This window comes from Urocitellus parryii, chromosome 15 (assembly GCF_045843805.1).
Source record: "Urocitellus parryii isolate mUroPar1 chromosome 15, mUroPar1.hap1, whole genome shotgun sequence".
Classification (NCBI taxonomy): Eukaryota; Metazoa; Chordata; class Mammalia; order Rodentia; family Sciuridae; genus Urocitellus; species Urocitellus parryii.
This window is the reverse complement of record NC_135545.1, coordinates 35,351,307-35,374,991: the sequence shown is the minus strand read 5'-3', so window position 1 is coordinate 35,374,991 and position 23,685 is coordinate 35,351,307. Positions and strand designations below refer to the sequence as shown.

General features: G+C 36.8%; 1 non-coding gene across 1 annotated transcript; it reads right to left on the bottom strand.

The window, feature by feature from the left end:
• Positions 1–18,036: 18,036 nt before the first annotated feature.
• On the bottom strand, positions 18,037–18,140 carry LOC113187743 (U6 spliceosomal RNA). Its single transcript, XR_003301457.1, has one exon. It is a non-coding gene; the product is annotated as a U6 spliceosomal RNA (small nuclear RNA).
• Positions 18,141–23,685: the final 5,545 nt, after the last annotated feature.

Here is a 23,685-nt window from a genome sequence, read left to right as displayed (position 1 = left end):
TTTCAGCAACAGAGAGGAATTCTTCTCAGGATCTATAAAACACAGAATTTTATAAAACTTTTCTGGGTAGAATACACCCTGAGGCAAAAAGATTTTTTAAAAAAATCCTTAAAGTACTTTTTTAATCATCACAAGTGGTAGTGTATGTGTTGTCATGGAAACATTATTGCATGGTGGGGGGCAGAATCAAGAATATGGGTATCTCTGATGCTATCATAGAAAACCAAGTTTTCAGATTATCCTAAAGCCAATGTATATGTAAGATCAAAGTAGTTAAAGAAAAATCTCAAAGACTTGAAATGGAATACAAATATCACTGTGAATTCATGTTGTGCTTTACCTTAAAAACAAAAAATACATAGTGTAACCACACCTACTGAAAAGCCTGGAAACTGAATAATCCAGTAGCCATGAACACCTCTAAAACCTTAGATAGAGCTTGATCTGTACCATTACATAATAGAAAGCACCACCAGCCTTGCTTAAAATGTAGCTCACTCCTGCTCTGAGTAGAAAAAACACAAGATAATCATAGGTCAGAGGACAGAGCTTTCAAAGAAAACCCATTCATGTGGAGACACTTTGCCAATGATATCAATTTCCAAAACATTTAGGCATCAAGTTAATACGACAGATGAAACACCTTTGTGGTTCAAATACTCGAATCTGTAATTCTTAAAAACAAACCTAGTTTCTTATTTCTGCAGGATTGGGGATCAAAATTATTTTGAAAAATTGATCTATGGAAAAATTCAACTAATTGTGTTTCCTTAAAAAAAAAAAAAAGCAACAGCCACAGTATATATGTGTGCAGAGGGATAACCAATAAAATTGTTAACAATTCACTCCAAGAGTTTTTATGTTCCAAGACGACACAAGCCATCCATTACAAGCTTATGCAAGAACCAGACTGTGCTGTCTCCTCATGCACTTCTATTAGAATCACAAGGGAAGAGCTTGTTAACCTTTGGCCCCTTTCAGTGAGGATAGATTTTTCTGGAGCTTCCTTAGAAGTTCAGTAAAATATCCTAAAAACACAAAGTTTTTAAAAACATTGCTCAATAATCTAAACATACAAACACAGATATAAATTTCATGTGAAAAATAAAAATATGTCACTCTCCTCATGACCCAGCATCGTTTATTAAGTAGTAGTAAAAGCGAAAGGTCACAGCAACCTTTCAAAATGCAAGCTACCTCAGAGGTTAAGTTGTTGTTCCCACAATTCTAAGCAAGGCAGACGACTTTATTGTTTTAATACACATTTCCTTTAATATACAACTTCCTGAGTGTCAGTTGTGTATTAAAAAGTATGAAAGTAGAGTAAGATAATCAAGCCCAGAGAAAAAATACAAAATACCAACTTTATAGAGTACAGTGGCTGTACCTAAGCGTCAGAATACGCGTGTCCTGAAAACCAAGAGAAACGGCAGGAGGGGCACTACTGTTCATATTAGTTGTGTTTATCCAAAGGGAGGCATATCCTGCTTCCTTAAAGCTTTTGAACAAGTGTGTTCTAAAGACATTTCTTAAGCAGAACTTTGAGGGGACACAGAGACATAACAAGAAATACTAACCTCAAAACGTCGTCATACTATTTCTTACTTTTAACTTAAATAATGTTCAAGGTCATATGCCTGCCCCCAGTACCTCCAACACAAAGGGATTCACTCCATCATCCAGAATTAAAAGTCTTACTTCTGAACACCTCATTCTGGCAGTTTCTTGTCATTGTATAATTTTTCTTTCTTGTTGCTTTTATTGCTTGATCTTGACATATCATTGTGTCAACTGCTTATGACTATCTTGTTATCTAAGTTGTCTAAAAACCTCTCGAGAAATAGATAAACAAAAACAAAACAAAAAACAAACAAACAAACAAAAAAAAACAGGGACCTTCCCACCATCCTACTGGAGGGAAGGACCTTGCCCCTGGCTTTTGAACCATCAAGGCAGAATTTTATTCAGGTCTCCAAGGGCTGGGGTGGGGGATGGATGGGAATCAGAATACTAAAGCAATGAAAATGAAACCCAAAAAGAAATGCCAAGAGCTTTAGAAAGTGCAGAGAACAAAGGGAGAGCAAGAGTCAGGCATAGTAATGAGATTCCAACTACACTGACAGCAGGAGTTAGTCTGTCCTGTCCACCTAGCCAAGGCTGCAAGTTGCTTCTTCTGCCCTGGGGAAAGAAACCCAGTCTATTAAGTCATCTCCAGATCTGAAACACTCCATGACACTGGAAATTGTTTAGCAGTAATCTAAACTTGGCTTTTTGTGTTATTAGGGAAGATACATGCCCACTTTGAATGAACAGATAAACATACCATCACAAAGGCCATATTAAAATCTACTCCTAATCCAGGATGTGAGACTATACTGCTATATTAACTTAAACATTTGGTTTCATCGCAGGCCATGGTGTCTTTCTATAGTAGTGATAATATTTTTTATTATAAATTATTTCATCTATAACAATTAACTCAGTATTTAGAAAGAAATCAAAATGGAATAAGCATTTTATATGTTAAATTCCATTTATTTATAAAAATAAACTCATGGGATAAATACCATCTTTGTTTTACAGATGAAGAGTAGTACATCAAGGCTCTATGTTATTTGATCACAGCTGCAGAGATGGGGGCTAGGAGCACTGAATTTGCTCTTTATGGTCACAAGGCTGAATAACCAACAGGTGCTCTCAGAAGCAGGCTGGATTTTTAGGACTTGGAAAGTAGCTTAGTGGTAGAATACTTGCTTAGCATGCATAAGGCCCTGGGTTCCATTCCTGGTAACACACAATAAAAAAATAATAGATTAAAAAAGAAAATGAAAAAAAATAAAAGCCCACTGGATTTTACAAAGAGATACAATAGAAATGGAGTACTCAGGTTCTTAAATAACTCAGACAACCAGGGGGCAGCCACAGTACTTATGGGGAGGACATCTACAACACAGTTATTGGTGATAATGATGATGTGCTTAATCTATATTGTTATTAAATTGGTATTTAAACTATGACATATATAATATGCCTCTATTATTCATTATTGCCATTTACAAATATGTCAAAACTAAGGACAGAGTAGTGATATAGAAGGCCCAAGATTGTGAAGTTAGCAAGGCAGAGCCAAATTATCAGCACATCCTTAACTGAAATGTTCAGCAGCAAAGATGATACCTCTGGATTAAACTGTCTTCTCTTCAAGTGACTGTGTGCTCTTAATATATTTCTCAGTCTCAATGACATTCTGTCCCTTTGTGTGACACATGATTTCTGTAACAGTAACTACCCTACAATTCTCACAGCACATTTTTTAATGATGAAATCTGTCTATAATGTCAGTCTCATTTTAAAAAATTAGAACAGAACTATCCATGTGGATAGTACAGCCAGGCCATTATCCGTGTAGACCTGAGGCCAGAGGATAGCAAGGATTCACTGAAATCAAAGTTACCAACCTTAATCAAAGATCTATAATGGTATCTGAATTCAAATAGCCACAGGGAATTCAGTGAATGACTTTAAGAGCATTTTTATATTTAAGATGACATGATAGATAAGACAAGAGCATCCCTTGAGAAGAGGCTGTTAATAATAATGCCCACTTCCTCTGGGCACCCCTTGCACTGCACCTGTGCACCCCACAAGCCTCCATTAGTATTGCTCAACCATGTGGTTATCAACAACTATATATGGAGTCTCCCTACATTAGACTCAGGTAAAAAGAGTGTCCCTGCCTTCTTGAGGCTTACAATCTATAGTGGTACCTATATTTGCAATTCGATTACACTAGAAAATATGAAACTACCAAGAGTTATATAAGAACAGAAATATATAAGATTATGGGGACATTGTAAAAAAAAAAAAAAAAAAAAGAGTATTTCATATTCAAGGAGGTCAAGATAGGCTTCCCTGAGGAAGGGCTTTAGTGCCAAGATGATAAAGTCAGCTCAGAGTAATTTCTACAAGAGACGCATCAACTAGGCAGGGGAAGACTACTTTGAGGGGGGAAAAGTCTTCCAACACATGTATTTGGAGGCAGTGGAACACTCCCAAGGGGTGGCTCATGTGACTGGAGCAGAGAATGGGGTGAGCAGTCTGAGCAGAGGTACTTAGCTGCACAGAGGGCACACCTAGGCCGTGTTAAGGGTGTCCATTTTGATTCAAAGAGCAGTAGAGGCCACGATTTGTTTCAAACAGACACTTCACACCATATGGCTTGGATATGGGAATGATTCTTTGGCCACAGTGAGTAAAGCAGTCTAAAAGAGGGTAAGAGAGTGGAACCAAGAGTAGGTAGGAAGTAGCTTCGGAAATACAGGGGCTGAGGCTTAGGTGTGATGTTAAAAGTGGAGGGCTTTGTTTGTACCCTCCGTGATCTGCATGGGCTTGAAATGTGAAAGTAACACAATAATTGTGATGCAATGTGATAAATGTAGCAATGAGGACATGCATTGGATACTGTGAGAAAGAAGAGCAGTGGGCGTACTCATACAGCATGACAGTGAGGGACTGGGCTTCTCAGATACATACTGGACCTGCATTTTAATCCTAGCACTAATGCGTGTAACTGTTAGCATTTGTGAAGTTCTTGGTTTTTCTTTGCAGTCTCATTTCACACATGATGAAATTGAATACTTCAGAAGGTTGTTATGGAGACCGAGTTACAGAAAGTGCTTAGCCAAGTACCTGAGGATTATTTAGCAGTAACTCCATGGTAACTTTTTGTTTTAAAAATCATTACTTTCAATAATATCTCTAAGGGAGAAGTAATTGATCCTGATGAAAAAAGAGTTCAAGTGGACAACAGGAATCGTATCGTCTACAAGACCAGTAAGCCACATGTATAAAAGACTGACATTTTAAAAATATTCTTTGATAAGAATTAATATATCATTGTACAGATGCCCCCTGACTTACAATGGGGTTACATTTGGAAAGCCCATGGTAAGTTGGAATACTATGTCAGAAATGCATCCAATGCTCGTAAACTATCAAATATAAAGCTTAGTTTAGCTTACCTTAAGCAGGCAAAATAATCTAACACAAGCATATTTTATTTAAAAAGTCTTGAATATCTCATTTATTGAATACTGTATTCAAAGAACACTGGTAACTCAGCACACTGTTGAGTATTAGCTGTTCCCTTTTGTGATTGCAACTTAAGCCAGAGTTGAGACTCATTGTCGCTGCCCAGCATTTTTTCTCTAGCCCAGGAAATATCAACATTCAGAAACAGGAAGAACAGCTTCTCGCATGACCTTCCCACCATTGTAAAGCTGAAATATTGAGTGGAATCATCTTAAGCCAGAAGCCACGTGCATAGTATTTAAGGAATTTAAGAAACTGTAGTAAGTGGAATTTGTCAACTTCCTCTCAAGGTTCATACTAACTCTGAAAGTTTTAAAAACAAGAGGACATAAAAGGTAACTGGCTGAAAAACCAAGTGTGGCTGTCATTCAAGCCATTATAATCTGCTGCTTCTTAATCTTTCATCTGAAAGAAACTCAAGAGTGCACCCCAAGAGTGGAGCATACTAAGGACCTCTTTGACATTTGCAGGTTCCTCTTTCACCCCATTCTGGTTCTTCCTTTTGCCCCTGGATCATGGGTCTTAGGATAGCAATTCTTACAGAATGCTTTGCAATGTTAACTTTCAGTACTTCAGCAAAACTGTCTTTTCTGACAAATGCTATTTTAAATATAAGTAGTGTGAGAGTCCCAACCAAACATGTACCAGCCATCTAAGTGAAATTCCCTGTTTCCAAGGGAGCTACCTCTCATGCTCCAAGGGCTGACAAGTACAAGGACTGAACACAAAGACTCTAAGAGCCCGGATGTCCAGCAAAAGATGAGAAAATGCCACTTGTCCAAACACCAAAACAGAAGTACATCTAATTGGACATTACTAGTTGGGTTGAGAGCTGGAGAGAGGAAGGGGGGGGGGATTTTCTACTCCTAAAAACAAAAAAATACAGTGGTGGGGGATGGTTTATAAGAAGTACTGCTTAGTGCCAGGTTATATTTAATGGCAGTTACAGATGATACAGTTTCAAATTCTCTAACTGCACTCTAAACCAAATAAATACAGTGTAAATACAAAAACAAACAAACAAAAAGATTTGTGTCATTTCCCCAAGGATCTAAAGTTATTTGCTGCAGACGTAACTCCAAGTTGGAATTTTTTTTTTTTTTTTTTGGTTTTAATTCTCTGCACAGTTGCTGTAGTTAAGACTAATGCTTTTTATTTAGAAGTGTGAGTTCACTTGTAGTTTTGTCTTTTTCTCCCCCACAAAGACTTCATAAAATCTTAAGGGGCTAGTATGTGTTTTAAATATTAATGGCAGTTTGTTCTGAGAGTCTGCCTTCCCCACGGAGCCTTTAGAAGCTGAATTATACCAAAAGTTATGACACTACACAAGAGGAACAGCAATCTTCTCCATAATGAAGTCATTTGTTCATCAGCCTTAAAATATTCAGTGGCTGGGTTATGTCTCCCCTTCTTCCTCCCTCCCTCTCAGGCAGGCACACATTAGAAATGCAAAGAACACACCCAGTCATTATTTAGCTCCCATTTTAGCATAGGTCCCCTCCTTGATGCTTGACTGTTTTTAATTATATTAAGAAAAAAATCATGTCCCTCTTCTCTGACAATCAACACAAGTCCCACAGCTCAATAGCAATGGGTATGAGGAGCTCTTTAATGTTGATGTTGGAACAAGCAGATTAGGTTATAGGTACCCAGTATGTTGTCAGGCATCATTTGGTTGGGCATGCTGAGGTCAGAGAAGGTTTTAAGGAGGAAGTCAGAGATGCCCATGTTTCTAGCTCTTGAGCTTCTACTATGATTTTTCTCTCCTCAAGAAATCAATGTCTCCAAGTATTGTCTAAGCTCCTGCCAATTTGTAGGCATTGATCCAGAGTCCAGTATTTTCTAAGGACTCTGGTTGGAAAAATAGACAAAACATTGATATTGTCCTCTGAAAAGTACCAGGGAGATAAAAGAAATGCAAATTGAAAGGGAATAGCTTGGCGTATAAAACTGGAAACTCTATGACCTATCTAGAATATAATCACTCTTTCTTGATAGTTCTCAAAACCTTGACTGTGGTGAAGAGGGGCTAGGACAGTTAGTCAGACTGGGGTATCTATCTGCCCAGATTTGAAGCAAACACACATAATCCAAGCATTGACAGTCACATCCGGAGAACAGAAAATAAGGAAGTAGTGATTTCCAAAGGAGAACTAGGGTACTATGAGCAAAAGACAGGAAAGAAAAATCTGGATAGTACCAAACAAAACTGCCCCTTTAAGAATATCTAATCCATTCCATTTTGCTTGTAAACAAAGAATTCCTTAGATTTATGCAGACAAGTTGGAACAGGTAGCATGCACTATTAGGCTGTACATCTGTACCAAACTTTATACTCTGCAAAGCACATATACATAGAGCACTGTGGCCAAGGCTTAGAAAATTTTGAAGTTCAAATTTAACATAAGAAGAAGGCAAGTCATATACTCCAAAATGTTAGCCTCTACTTCATTACTGTGAGCTTGGTTCAAGCAGAAAAAAGGTATAATTTACTTAACTTTTCTGGGGGTCTCGGGTTTTTTTTAATCAATGATGGAATAATGCAAAATATCTAAATTAATGTCAAGAAGTTAGATAGTAGTTATGAGACAAATCTCTCAGTAAAATATTTTACATTTAATGGACACATAGATTTATCCCATTCTATTGTATTATTTTCATGCCTGTTCTCATAAAATGTATCTTGTTAATATTTGAATTGCTGATACAACTTATGTCCTCATTTAGTTCATATATGATTAATGAGGAATTTGTATTATATACAAATTGGTGAATAAAACTGCTCGAACACAATGTTCTACATATTTTCTTTATTAAATGATGAAAACTAAACCCAGAGATATAAATAATTAATTTTTGTTAGACCTCCAGGTCTGGAAGTCTTTAAGAATATGTTAGAATAACAAATCCTGGAACACTTCTTTGGATCATGTATCATGAACAAATGGGATTTGTCTCAAATATAAGTTTAAGTATCCAAAATTAATTTTTATAAGTTGCCTCACTAAAAAAAAAAAAAAAAAAGCAACAGAAAATTTAATCAGATAAAAGATAAAGAAGACCATTTGATGAAATTCAACCTCTTGGAAAACCATTAACAGAAGAAAATAATATTCTTCAAGTTGATAAAATTATAGTTTGGATTTTCAAGGCATCCGCACCCAGCCAAAGGCCCATAAACTAAAGACTTGGTCCTCAACCTGTGATACTAGTGGAAAGTGGAGGAAGCATTTTTTTTGAGGAGGCGGGGCCTAATGGAAGGAAGTTAGGTAACTAGGAGCATGCCACTGAAAAGAGTTGTAGGAATCATGTGTCTTCCCCTCTCTACTTCCCTGTCACCAGGAGGTAAGCAGCTTTTCTCTACCCTGATGTTATGCCTCACCACAAGCCAAAAAGCAAAAAGTCAAGCAGCCATGGATTGAAACCTCATACTGTGAGCTTACATGTTGATCATCTCAGGTTATTTCATTACAGCAAAGGAAAGTTGACAAGCATCACTGGAAAACCTACAGATAACACCATGTAATGGTTAAAGTCCAAATGATTTCCCTCTAATACTAGGAACAAGAATTCTCTCTTCTTAAAGTTTGAATCAATATTTTACTAGCCAGTGCAATAATACAAGAAAAAGAAATAGTGTATTAAGATTGGATAATGAAAAGCAAAACATAATTGTCAACATAAACTATCACAAGGAACATACAAAAAATTGTTAGCTAGTGAATCTGAAAATTGCAGGATACAAACTCAAAATACAATGTCATTCACATTTCCACTAGCAACAGACAATGAAAAATACTTTAATATTTACAATTTTATAAAAATGGGAATTAGCTTGCTCAAAAATTTAAAATCCTTTATAGTGAAAACAAAAAAATATTAGTGGGGAAAACGGTGTTGCTGGAAGAAACTTTTAAAATTCTAATAAATGAAGCAATGCCACTCATGTAGAGATTCAAAGACTCAATACTACTAAGAAACCCATTCTCCTCCAATTAATCTATAGATTCAATGAAATTCCTTTGAAAATCCCAGAAATAACACGTTTTAGAACTGTCTGGACTCAATCTAAATTTTTTTTTTATATGAAACATACAAACAACCTAGAATAATCAAAACATTTTGGAGGGGGGAAATAATGATAAATCCCACTAGTCATTGCTGAACTACAGTAATCAAGATACTTTGCTATTAGCATAGAAATAGAAATATTGATAAATGGAGCAGAATATAGGTAATTCAGAATTGGGCCCACTATTTCAAACATTAAAATCTTCATTGAGATTATGAATAATTCATACCTTATAATTCATCTATTTAAATTCTACAAAAATGATTTTTAATATAGTCACAAATTATGTATTGTCAACAGTTTTAGAATCTTCTTATCCTCCCTCCAAAAAGACCATAGCATTAGCAGTCATTTCCCCTATACTGCCACCCATACTCCTCTCCCATCCTTAAGAGCTGCCAGTCTACTGTTTGTCTCTACAGAGTTGCTTGTTCTGGGCATTTCATAAGTAGAATCAAATATCTTCTTTTGGCTTATCTTACCTTACATAATGGTTTCAAAGTTAGCCTGAAGCCAATTTCTATTAGTTCATTCCTTTCTATGGTCAAATAATTTTCTATTGCATGGATGTACCACATTTTACCTATTAGTTACTAGACAATTTGAATTTTTTTTTCCACTTTTTATGCTGTGAACATTTATGTAGTAGGTTTTTGTGGAGTTTTTCATTCACTTCTTCTAGGTGTATGTCTACAATGGAATTGTTCAATCATATTGTAACTTTATTTAACCTTCTGACAAACTGCCCAACCAATTTCCAGTGCACTGCTGGTAGGAACGTCAAACAATACAACTGCTTGGAAATATTTGTTAGGAATATATAGCACATATGATGACTGTTTTTAAAGCACTGATAATTATACCAATGAGCCTTCGCCAAAAGTAAAACTATTGTTCTTCAAAAGATAACAAAATTCTAGAATATTCTTTAGTGATAGAATTCTGATCAGTGGTTATTGAGGCAGGCAGGAAGGCTTTACTGGGTGATGGGAATGTTCTCTATCATTATTTATGAAGTTATAAAATTTACGTATTTGCTAAAGTCTTCTGCCTCACAGTAAATTTTCTTAATTTTGTTGTATGAAAACTGCATCTCAATAACATTTGTATCTAAAAAAGTAACCATGAATCACTTATATTCTAAGCACTAAGCTGTATGCAGAGTCTATAACAGTTACAGAAACATAGGTAACCCCTGCTTTCATAAGGGCTAGAACCTGGTCTAATTTCATATGTATTGTCTGTGTTATCATACTGAACCCTCACAAGAATTTCATAAGGAAATATGGGCCAGAATTATTATTCCCGTACAGAGCTGAGGAAATAATAGCTCAGAAATTTTAATAGCTCAAACTAAAGATACACTATCAAGTGTGACAGAGAGCTAAACCCAGGTTTTCTGACACTTAAAGACAAACTTTTCTACAAGTCATACAATGAGACATTGTATCATTTTACACAGGTCAAACACACACACCTAGACATGCAAACCCACAACAGAAGTATAACTTGTAGAAAGCAGCAGAGATCAGACAAATCTAGATTTTAGCCCAAGCTCCAATCTTTCTAGCTTTAAGACCTTAAAAATTATATGTAAATACTTTGAGATTCAGTTTTCTTATTTTCCCCCAGAACTAGAAGCAACTACCTGTTTACAAATGCCATACAACTAACCTGGCTTCGGAAACTTCTACATGTTCCTCATGCTTATAGAATATGCATGACTAAGTACATTATTACTGCAAGTTTTAATCATAGAAGAATTCCTCCTGATGTTTGCTATAGTTTGGGTATTAAGTAATCTCCAAATGTCCACGTGGTAAAGGTCTGGACCCTAGTTTGACACCAATGGGATACAGTCGAAGCTTTAAGAGGTGGGGCCTGATGGGAGGTCTTGAGGTCACTGAGGGTGCGTGTTCTCAAAGACGACAGAGGTCCCCGGCCCCTTCATCTTTCTCACATCCTCACCATGAGGTGAGTGGTTCTGATCCAATGCAAGCTCCCACCACGATGTGATATAGGTCCCAATCAATTTGGCCAGACATGGATTGGAGCCCCCAAAACTGAGCCAAAATAAATTTTTTCTCTATTAAAGTCATCTGCCTCACAGTAAATTTTCTTAATTTTATTGTATGAAAATTGTATCTCAATATCTAATAAAGTAACTATGAATCACTTACAGTGATTCATGACACTATTAGTCCACAGGCTCAGGTATTTGTTGTAGTAATGTCAAGTTGACCAATAACATTCCTGTGTCCATAGGACTATGTGTGTGTAACAGAGCAGTCTTCATTTCTAGTCAGTAAAATATACATCATTCCAGGCCATATGTACCACACTAACTTCATTCTTTTTAACAGCTACATATTATTCCTTAGCAATGACTTTACCTTTTTTTTTTTTCCTATTATTTCCCTTAATGGAGATGTTCCAAAAGGGTCTGTTTGGGGTGGGAACACTATAAATGCAACCATAGCATCAGTGCTATTGAGCGCATGTAGATCTATCAATTCTGTTGGCTACCCTCCTTCTCAATTAAAAAAAAAGAAAATGAGGGCTGGGGTGGAGGCTAAGTGGCAGAGCACTTGCCTAGCCTATGTGAGGCACTGGGTTCGATTCTCAGCACCCCATATCAATAAAGGTCCATGACATCTAAAAAAAATTATAATACATAATTCTTTAAATGACCTGATAGTCAAAGAATTATGCATTTATTGCTTTAATACTGCCAAACTTATCTAAAAATGTTGTGACATTTGTACCACCATAGCAACACAGCAGTGAGGGTATGGCTCCTATAAGCTCATTTGCCAGCTGTTTTTATTCTAAAAAAATAAATACAGTTCCAAGGTCCTTCCCCACCCACTCTGAACCCAGCACCTCCGTCTTCCTTCGTCCTTGGCAGTATGATCCCGTTGGTGCTGCTCTGTGAAATGCTGTCTCCTAGAACATGAGCCTGGGCTGAGCACACCAGGTGTGCCAGGGTCCACAGAGCAGGAACAACGGAGGTGCCTTTCCTTCACTCCAGCAGCTCATGTATTTACTCTTTTCCACATGTCTGAGCTAATGACTCTGCTGATCTGGAGCGGAGGATTACACTAAGCCACTCTTTGTAATGCTCGCTTGACTGGGGATGAACTCAGGATGAAATGATGTTTGTAATGTTCTTTCAGGAATTGCAAGCCATCGGATTTGTCAAATATTTACATTGAGCAACTATTAGGCATAAAGCACATCCAACATCTATCTGTCTCTCTCCCCATATCTATAAAATAGTCTGCTTTTTTTCCCATACCATTTTCAAAAGCCTTAGGGACATAAGACAACACATAACCCAGATAGGATATAAATCTGACTCAGAGGTATGAAACCAGATTCCAAATGACAGTGCTGATGTTACTCAGTTTGTGGTTTACATCTGGTCTTTTCAGAGATGGCCAGAGAGAATGTTCAAATGCTCTCGTTTCTTTTCCTTCTTTCAGTGCCTACTCCTCTTCGCTCACTCAAACACTCTAATTGAACACTGAAGCTGCTATTTACAATTGAGATTGCTAGCATTGATCCTGCATCTATTCTGGGATGGTAATAGTTGATAATCACTGAGGAGCTGTTTTAGAACCTCTATCTTGCTAATATGAATCATTCCATATAAAAATCATGAATAGCCACTGTTCTACAATCACCTCCTTCATCAGAAATGGAGCCAAGTTGGGGGAAGACAATGGAAAATCACATCTTTCCACAATTAAGTCATGTTCTCTGGATTATTTAGCACTGTCACTATAATAAAATGTCTAAGGAAATTAACTTTATAAAGAGAAAAGGTTTATTTTGGTGCACAATTCTGGAGTCTCCAGTCCAAGATTGGGCAGTCCCTTAGATGTGGGGCTCTAGTGAGAATAGAGTATGGCAGGAAAATGTAGCGGAGAGAAACCATTCATAAACCAATAAGAAGAGACTGAAAAAGATCAAGGTCTTCCAACCCCGTTCAAAGGTATGCTCCAGTGACCCCAAACCCTTCCACCTCCACAGTACTTGTCAGTAGCACCACTTAAAGACTAAGCCTTTAACACATGGACCTGTGTGTGACAGGCACTATATTCAAACTACGGGAGTCCCCAATCTTAAGGCACTAAGGTAAAACTAGAGGTGTATCTAACCAGCTCAAATACAAGGTTGAAGAACTGGAATAAGAAACATGACATGACAGATAAGATACGATTTGATATAAGGTATACGATGAGATGGGAAACACATACCACGCCTTGGTTGGACTGACTAGAGAGAAGCCACAGAAGCTAGACCATCCAAGATGGGTCAGACAAGAAACAGGAAAACACAAAGGCATTGTTATTAAGTACAGCAATTTGAAGCCACTGAGTAAATCTGAATTTTAACAGTGACATGTTTCAGATTTAGGACTGGAAAACTTATGTCCATAAAGATCCATTTCTGGAAACCAGAGGATATTTTGTTAAGATAATCATGAGTACTTTCTTCCGTCCGCCATTATTCCTCATTTTCCAGCTCAAGCCCCAGTGCACACACTGAATCTCAATATTTCCAAAGGTCTCTGAATACAAAAAGAGAATGATGGGCAATTCACAGTCAGGGAAACAAGCCACTTGGGACACACTCAGAGTGGCAATTCTGGGCATTGTTAATTCTGACCCTGTGGCCAGAAAGTCTGAGGACATCAGCACAGGCCTAGCCAGCCCTTCCAGCTCAGAAACTGCAGGGTAATATCTTCATAATGGTCAGGGCCCAGAAAAGCCCTTGATTCCTTAGACACTTAGGAAGTTGCCTGAGGCCTGGTCTGATAAACTGGACTCGGTCCTAAGCACATATAATGGGGTTATGACAGGTGACTGATCCAATTGCTATAAATGCCACTAAAAGGAAACATCTCACTTTCCTTACAATTAAAGGCAAGAGGCCCCTCTTAACACTGCATTGGGGGAAGAGTGAAACTAACAAAGGTAAAATAAAGTATACACAAGTGAAGAAAAGTCATCTGCAAAACTGGACTTTTTTTGCAGCTAATATAAAAACAAATGGACAAATCTGCTTGCAAAAAAAAAAAATCAAGCATGAAGTCAATTTTGTGCTCCAAATAATGAAAATGATAGGCACCTGGATCCATTATTAAATACTGCTATTCAGACAAACTCAGTGATTCCAGGGTGCAAAAAGTAACACAATAGTGTCTGATTTCAGTTCAAGCTGTAGTTGCTTATGTAGAGTCTATAGGAGATAATGGGTTTGGAATTGCAAAACAACTGGATAGGTGTAGAGCCACAGATTTAGTCCTTGGACCACTGCATAAGTTCATCTCTGTCATCCAGAATTTAGCTTAATTTTTCAGCCTGCTGAAAAGGGATGATTATTCATTTCCCTCTTCTTTGTATATGGTATGTATATTTATGTGTTTGTGTGTGAGGGAGAGCTACAGTAAATCAATATTTCTTACTATACTAGAAAAAAATTCCCCAAAGAATATACAGAGATCACATTTATAACCAAAAGTCATAAGAAACAAATGTGCATGGTTAATCATAAAATTATTTGCTATCTTGTAGGGCAAAACAGAGCCACCCAAAATAGAAGCTTCAGAGATTCTAGATGGTTTTTATGAGTCATATAGTGAATAATTTTGTCACAGTACTTATTCTAGTATTTTTATTCTTGGGGGAGTCATTTATTGGGGCAGACTTGTATACTGTGTAAAATCAAGACAGAAGGTTTGGTGTCTGAGGTAGGGAGAATAATGGTTCCCAAAGATGTTCATACCCTCACCTCTGGGACCTCTGAATAGGTTACGTGACACAGCAAGGGAGAATTCAAGTTCCAAACAAAATTAAAGTTGTTATTGGATGACCTTGGAAGAATGAGATTGTCCTGGATTATAGATACGTGGGCAGTGTGAAGGAAAAGTTCCTAATAGAGGACAGAAGCAGAAGAGCCAATATCAGAGGGAGGCACCATGAAGCCGGATCAAGCATTGCTGGCTTTGAAGACAACTATGTCCATGAGCGAAGGAATGTAAGCAGCTCTGCCAGTAGGAAAAGGTAAGCAAGAGGGTATTCTTCTAGAACTTCCAGAAGGAATTGCAGCCCTGTTAACACCTGGACTTCAACTCGGCGAGAATTATTTTAGATTGTGGGCTTCCACATCATACAAGTCTGTGATGATGAATTTCCATGGTCTTATACCCCCAAGCTTGTGGTAATTCGTTACAGGAACCCTAGCAAACTAATATAGTACTCAAAGATTTGACAAGGTTATGACAGTGGTTATCCCCAAATACAAACTGTTTCTCTCGTCTCCTCCCTAAAACTTTAGCAAATTTCCTCTATTTTATATGCCTCTCTCAACTCTTCTCTCATTTTAGGCCCCTTTTCTTCTGTTCTACCATAGCACCATTTACATTCCATCAGAAATCAGTAAAATCTGCCTTGCTTCATCTCAATTCTCCCGCTCACCAATAATTTCAATAAGGTCCATGAACCAAAAGAACAAAAGTCAAATATTCCTTAGAAGGAGCACGATAAGACGTCATAATATCAATGTTATTTACTAATATCCTTATTTCTCTTACTGCAACAAATTTCCTGAAGAACTTAGTTTAAAATAAAGAGTATTCATGCCTCCTTCATCAGGATTATTATAAGGTTACAACAAATTTTTAAGTAATTCCCAAAATTCCAGGAGATGCTCAACATAGAAAAGCTAATGAGAAAGATTAATTTCAGTTCAATACCAATACCTTGAAATCAATACTTCGAAACCGTAACAAAATTCTTTGTATTCACCATGCAATATGTAAAGAATAAATGAAAACAGATCTAAAAGGATTAAAATAATCATTGCAGTATTGTAAATAGTGCATCTTGAATATGCTTGAATGAGCCATTCACTTGAATTTATCAAAATGTAGTACTCAGTTAAGCTGAAAACTAATCCTGTTTCAAACATGGCTCAATGTGCATTAAAGAAAAATGAGATGACTGAGTATGTGGAAACCCATCTGAATATGCATTCAATATAAACTAATAGCAGCTGGGAAATAAAATGCTTCTGATGCAGATGGGCAAGAGCTCTATAGAAAACATTTCCATCCGTTTTTAGTTAAAGGATTTTTTTCCCCTTTTAGTAGATACATAATCATAAAGTAAACTTTAAAGAATTCATTGTAAAGTATGTTCTTAGAAAATCCCATCAGGTTTTAAAATTCCCTCTGACCATGTTGTGTCTCCATCAAAGACGTATATACTCATAGATACAAATATATATACAAATAGGTTGTAGAAGTTTATTTTCAAGTAGTCACTGGTTCTCCATGATTTGATTTCTTAGCTGGCAAACATTTATCCCACCACATGTAAAAACAGTCAATTTTATCTAAGGAAATAAAAAAGAATTTTATTCCCCTGTGCTCCTTCCAACAATTTTCTCACCTCAATAGAAAGCTAATTCAGAGTCTAATGTCTAATACCATGGATGAGTTTTGCTTACTTGTGAAATTTAAGTGAATGAAATAATATAGTACCCATTCTTTTCGGGTATGGTTTCCTTCACTTGATGATGGATAATCACGTTTTAAACCTTAAAAAAGAACTTTAAACATAAAAGCCATTTAAATATTTTAAAAATAATGATAAAATATTGAAGTGAAAAAAAATTCTGTCTCCCAATTCATTTCCTCGCCTCACTTCTCTAGAGACAACCAACATTAACAATTTCTGGATCATCTTTGGATACAAATTAAAGGCATAAACCACCTTCTGAATTGGTTACCTTCCCTCTGCCCCCAGAAATGCTGGAACATGTTGCATATAGAATTCTTTAGGAGATGTACTTTCTAAAAAGTATTTTCTGAGTCAGTCTACTTTTTCCTCCATCCCTGTCATTATTCAATCCATTGCTCAGGAGTACGGAGCTGTCACTCAAAAGGAGTATCACTTGGGTTTGTGTGCCGTTTTGTTGTGATTAGATTCAACTTACAATTTTGGCAGTAATACCAGATTGTGTCTTAGGAGGCACTTCCTGCCAATTTATGCCATTGCTGGCTTAAGTGGATTTGGGCCACTTGGTAAAAGGGTAGTCAAGTCAGCCAGGTTTTTCCTACTGGAAAATTACCAATTTTCCTGTTGTAATTAATAATTAATGTGTGAGGAGATTCTTTAATCTTGTTTGTCATCAAGTACTTAAAGGCTTTAATATACATTGATTATTTTTGCCTACATTAATCATAACTATAGTAAGTAAAAATAATATCCTTATGTTTACTTTCAAGGTCCACTGAATCTGGAGCCTCTGTTTCCTGAAGTCTTGCTCATCATCTACAGAAGGCTCAGCTTATAGTCCCAGTGGAAGGGTACATCCGCAGGAAGAGTGGAAGATTTGTTACCCAGACTGGAGATAGCAAATATGCAGTTTTTTTTTTTTTTTCATTTCCATCTTGTTCTAGCTCCAAAGAAATAAGACATTTACTAGTGAGGTTGTTAACATCTGGGTGGCTAACCTACCTTGAACTCTTATCCCAGAGAGCTTATCATTCGTCTTCTTTGTTCTAAGAATTTATCAGATTCTCATTTACTTTTTTGTTCCAATTAGTTATACATGACAGAATACATTTTGATTCATTGTACACAAATGGAGCATAATTTTTCATTTCTCTGGTTGTACACAATGTAGAGTCACACCATTCTTGCAGTCATACATGTACCTAGGGTAATGATGTCCCTCTTGTTCCACCATTTTTCCTACCTCCATACCCCCCCTCCCCTACCCACAAACTTACCTCTGCTCAAAGTTCCTCCATTCTTCCCCCTGCTCTCCCCATTGTGGGCCAACATCCACATATCAGAAAAAAATATGAGTGCTTTACAAATTTGCATGTCATCCTTGCACAAGGGCTATGCTAATCTTCTGCAGATATTCCAATTTTAGTATATGTTGTGCTGAAGCAAGCACTCTTGTTTATTCTTGACTCAGGAACCCAAATTTCTTTAGTAAGTTGCATCTCTGAAATCAACCTAGGAGTTAAGGTCTTGATGGCAGTGTTCGTCTGGAAGGATGTATAGGTTTTAGGAAATCATCTGGGTTCTCTGGAGTCTTCTATTCAGAGCATTTTGGCCTTGGCTCGATCCTGGGACCTTCTGAGGTTCTGATCATTTTTGGGAATTGATGCCTTACTCTTCAATTCTGAAAACAAAACCATATTCTAAACTTTTCAGTATTGATTTCTAAAGCAAGTTTTCATTTGGTAGCCTACCAAAGTTAAAGTGTTTGGCAGCTGTGTAATTTTCAGAGGGATCTTCTGTGAATTGGGTGCTACTGTCCCTGCTTTATGGAGCTGCCCCCAAGCCTTCGATGTTAAAAGAGTTTGGTGTCTAACATTCCACGAGGGGAGTCTAGACTCTGTTTTCATGGGCATGCACACACACGTGTAAGCACAAAAAGCTGAACCAGAAGAGTACCTATGAGGCAAGATTAACTTTCTTGAGAATTGGTTGGAATGTCAGAGAAAGGCCGGATGGGTTCACAGGAAAATTGTCAATTTAGCGAGAGCATAATTTAGAGAGGGGAAAACCTCAGTCTGCTCACTGACGCATGTGCAAGATGAGATGCTGGCAATGGCATTGTGTGTTTATGATAATTTTGCTATTGCGGGCAAGGGAGGCCATCTACCAGGGAATTGCAGTAATTAGATGAGCAAAGTGATTGTTCCATAAAACAGCTAAAATGTTACAGTGAAGCAGATAGAAATGAAAAATAAAGAGTATTTCCCAAATCAGAAAAGATTGTTTTATTGTCTATTTTACAAGCATAGTTAGAATGTTAAATTGGAAGCAAATCTAGCTAGAAAGCAGTAACATACCGGATTTGGCCATCAAATTAATTCTGTTGTAATGGAATGTGAAATTTGACTGAAATGAAGAGGAATTGGATTTAGGCTGCCTATGCTGGTGGCTTTCAATTATAACATAACATAATCCACATCCTTTTGTTAAACATAAAAATAAATGCTGAGCAAACAGAGCCGACTACTGAACAAGAAACATAAAAGGAGTTGCCAATCCAGAGATTTCCAAGGCTTACCTGGGAGGTCATCTGAAAAATGAGAGGATCACAATGGGTGTGATGTAAATGATAATTGTATTTATGTCTTCGGAAGAACCAATATTTCATGACTGTTTATGTCTATGTCAGTTAAAACAGGTTCAGGATAATGGCCAGTAATGATGTCACACTCATTGTCCTGCATTTTCGATGGATTCGTAAGATGGAAAGAAGCTGGTGCAACTATATGTAGCACTTTGGTAACCTACATGACAACAGATGCTGTTGGAGCAACAAGATGTTGGAGTGTGATGTGATAAGCGTATGTTTAAGCCAAAGAACACAGCAGAAGAAATTTCTATCACTGACTTGAGATCTTCTCTCCAACCTTTTATCAGTCTCTCCCTGTAAGAAAGCAGCAGCAGCCATATCCATTCTGTTTTGACTCTTCTGCACAGAAGTGACTAAGTTTTACAGACTTGTACCCAAGTCAAGGGGGAAAAAGCATCAGTAATAACTTCTGTCATGGACATGCTTCTTTTAACTCTGATCATTTTTATATTGACAGCATGTTAAAATGATAATATTTTGGATAATTTGAGATAACAAAAACATTCATTTCACCTCTTATGCTATGGTTACTATAAATTTTCAAGGCATGCATGTGGACTGCATCACAATTCTATTTCACAGTGCTGATCTAGATAACCTGCAGAATAGCACATTGGCCTACTATTTCTGGAGATTATAACAGGAGAGCAAGTACACAGGATGCCTTGGTAGACATACTCTTGAGAGGCTGGGAAAACGTACAGTTTCAGCAATTCAATACATTGGTCAAGTTCCTAGGAATCTAGAGAGTTTTGACAACTATCAGCATATCGTCTCCAAGGCGAAGCACACGTTCATATACTTTGTGCCACCTTTCATTAAAAGAGAAGAATGACATTTGGAAGGCCTTTTTAGTCTGGGAAAGATATTCCACATATGGCAATACTGCTCTAAGGAGTTTCAGGTGACAGAAAAGGCTGTTAATTTTGAGTGAATCCAAAACCAAGAAGTAACTTCATATGAGGTTTATTCTTCTGGATTAATAGTCTTACAGGTTGGCCATGCCACATGACAGATTCCATAAAGAGGTGAAAGTGGTACCTCTAAGTTCAGTAACTCTTTTCAAAGTTTCCTCAGAAATGTGACTAGTCAGATTCCCAGAGAAGCTACAGATAGACTGGAGTTAAGCAAGAAGATCTGATCAATGCCAAGAGTCCAATACAGGAGATCCACTGGTACAGTGTCCAGACGCCCTTCAATGAAGGGGTGCTCTCGTCTCCTGGACACTCTGAGTTTTGCTGCTGACAACTTATAAATGCCCCCATTCTCCACGTACTTTTTCCTGGCTGACGGGGAGCTTCCTTTCAGGGCATTAAACCCCTTCTGGAGTTCTGCTGGTTACCAAATACTTATTAAAAAGGGGCAAAAGACTAGTACTCCTTGCCTCAATATGGGACTAACTCTGTGGTACAGCTGATGGTCAGAGCTCCTATGATACTCCCCTCACCTCACCTCTCCCAAGAACACTCAATACTTTTGGTAACACCTCCCATCATAGACTCCACTCTCTGGGAAGTCGGTGACTTTCTGATATTGACTACCTAAAATACTCTTCCTGTTTCTTAGTTCAGTTTGGAGCCAACTCTAAGAAAGGGAAGAAAATACAGACAATGGCAATAGAATAGTCAAGCGGCCTCAAAAATAGGGACGATGTGCTGTAGTTTCACGTGTCTTAGAGTTGGGTGAAACAGAACTCACCCTTTGTGTCATGCAGAATGAAATTTAGATTAATGCTTTTATAGCATAAATTTTCTTCATCTGGACAAGTAAGATGAGATCTCGTCTTTTCCTCACTTTCAGACTAGAAACATTAAAGCAGAGATTGGGCACCTTTTAATTATTCCTATTTATTTATTGCTATCGCAATGGTAATCAGTTCCAGGACCTTGTGATAATTCTTCAGTAATTTTATATTAAACCATGGTTAAAGATACTATGTTGCCTCTGGTAACTAATTTTTCCTGAACTCTAACTTGACTTCACTATTTTTAGACCCAAGTGCCCACTTGACATCTCTCCCTTGAATGTTTAATAAGTATTGTTAAATAGATGAACAAACACCTTCCAGGTAAGTTGTTGAAAGTTCTGGTTATTGACACATTGTAGGTACTCAACAAAATCAAATGAAAAAAAAAATAAACAGCACCAATATAATTTAAGAAAATATAAGCCTGTTGGAATGAACTATAGATAAAACTCAAAATAATATAGAAGGAACTAGTTTTAATGTGACTATTTATGGTGTAAGAACTTTGTCATATAGTGTATTTTGAACAAAAGAAAAGTGTGTGTGTGTGTGTGTGTGTGTGTGTGTTTGTGTGTGTGTATATACACATTGGAGGAGCTGGCATCAGTAAAAAAAATTAATATATGAAGTGGAGGAGATAGAGTACTTCCATCAAACAAAGAATGCTTCCCTGAAATTAGAGATATTAACATTATTGGGTGAAGCAGAGTTTCCTCTATATTAAAAAACATACTTCACTTCTGAATATCAACAAATGTGCCTTTCCTTTTACCTTCTGTTTAGTCAAATTCAAAACCTGGGCAATGTACATAAGCAAACATAAAACCCAATGTTGATGTAAAAAGACTGAGTTAAAATTAGAGAACCGAAGGAACCACACTGTGGTGAATTCCTTGGGTTTTTCTTTTGCCTCACTTATTCCTGAACTTGAAGCCAAAGATGACAACCAAGGAATGTCAGTAAGTGCAGACAAATAAAGCACTGACAAAAAGGCAGACTTAACCCTTATCAATAATCACCTTAAATGACAGCTATACACAGAGAGACTGGCAGAGCAAATTTGGAAAAAAAACTATTCATATACTGTCTAAAAAATTTCACTTCAAACATAACCATTAGACATGTTAGAAGTTAAAAGGTGCCTATAAAAATATAAAATATGCAAAAATGTATCCAAGGACAGGGTTTGCTATATTAACAGATAAGACAGACTTCAGAGCAAATATTATTAGATAGAAAAGGACATTATAAAGAATCAAGTGTCAACTGAACAAGAAGACATAGCATCCTAAGTGTTTCACCATCAAACAAAAGAGCTGAAAATTGGTAAAGCAAAAACTAACAGAATCGAAAGAAGGAATAGACAAATCACAATTATATTTAAAAAATACCTTCTCTAAACAACTGGTTGAAAAACTATACAGGTAATTATCAACAATATGATTAACCCACAGAACCTAATCAAAATATATATAACAATCCACTCAAAGACAACAGAATGTACATTCTTTTCAATTACACATGGAATGTATTACATGATAGATCATATACTGTACCAAGAGTTTCAAAAATTTAAGACAATTGAAACCATACAGAGTGCATGCTTTTACAAAATTGGAGCCAAAGAGAAAAATAACAGGACAATCACCAAATACTTGGAAACCATTATAAATGCTACAGTGCAGACCTTAAAAAGATAAAGGGAAATACTATCAGCAATTCTACATATAAATTTGACAGTTAAAAATAAATATACCAATTTATCTAAACAAAAATTGCTATAACTCAATATGAAATAAATCATCTGAAAAGCCTTACAAATATTCAAAGTGTACAGTTTATAATTAAAAGACCCTCAAACAGGAATCTTTAGGTTTGTATTGTTCAATGGACCAGTTTACCAAATATTAAAAAAAAATTAATGCCAAGTCTAATTTTAAAAAAAAAGGAGGAGGAGGAACATTTCCCAATTTGTTTTATGGAATTTGCATTTTCTTAATACTAAAACCACAGAAAAACAGTACCAAAAAAATAAAAGTAACAATCGATAAATTCCATAAAGATAGATGTAAAATTTGTTTACACTATTATCAAGTTTAATTCAGTCAACATGAATGCATGTATGTACTGGTCTGTTTTCTCTCACTATGACAAAATACCTGAAGAAAAAAAATCTTAGAGGCAGAAAGATTTATTCTGGCTCACAGTTTTACAGGTATCATTCCATGATCACCTGACTCCATTGTTTCTGGGCCTGCAGTGAGGCAGAACATCATGGCAGGGAATATGTAGTAGAGCAAAGTGGCTCAGCTCAGGCTAGACAGAAGGCAGGGAGAGAGAAGGATGGTCCAGAAACAAAGTATACCCTTCAAAAGCTTGTCCCCAGTGGTGTACTCTCCCAACTAAGCCCCACTTCTTTAAGTTTCCCTGTAGCGACACTAGCTGGGGACCAAGCCTTGAACACATGAGCTCTTCGGGGACATTCCATATCCAAAGTATAACAATGTGCCCAAAAAATGATACACCATAACCAAGTGGTACTTGTTCCTAAATTTAACATTTGAAAATCCATCAATGTAACCCACCATATTATAAA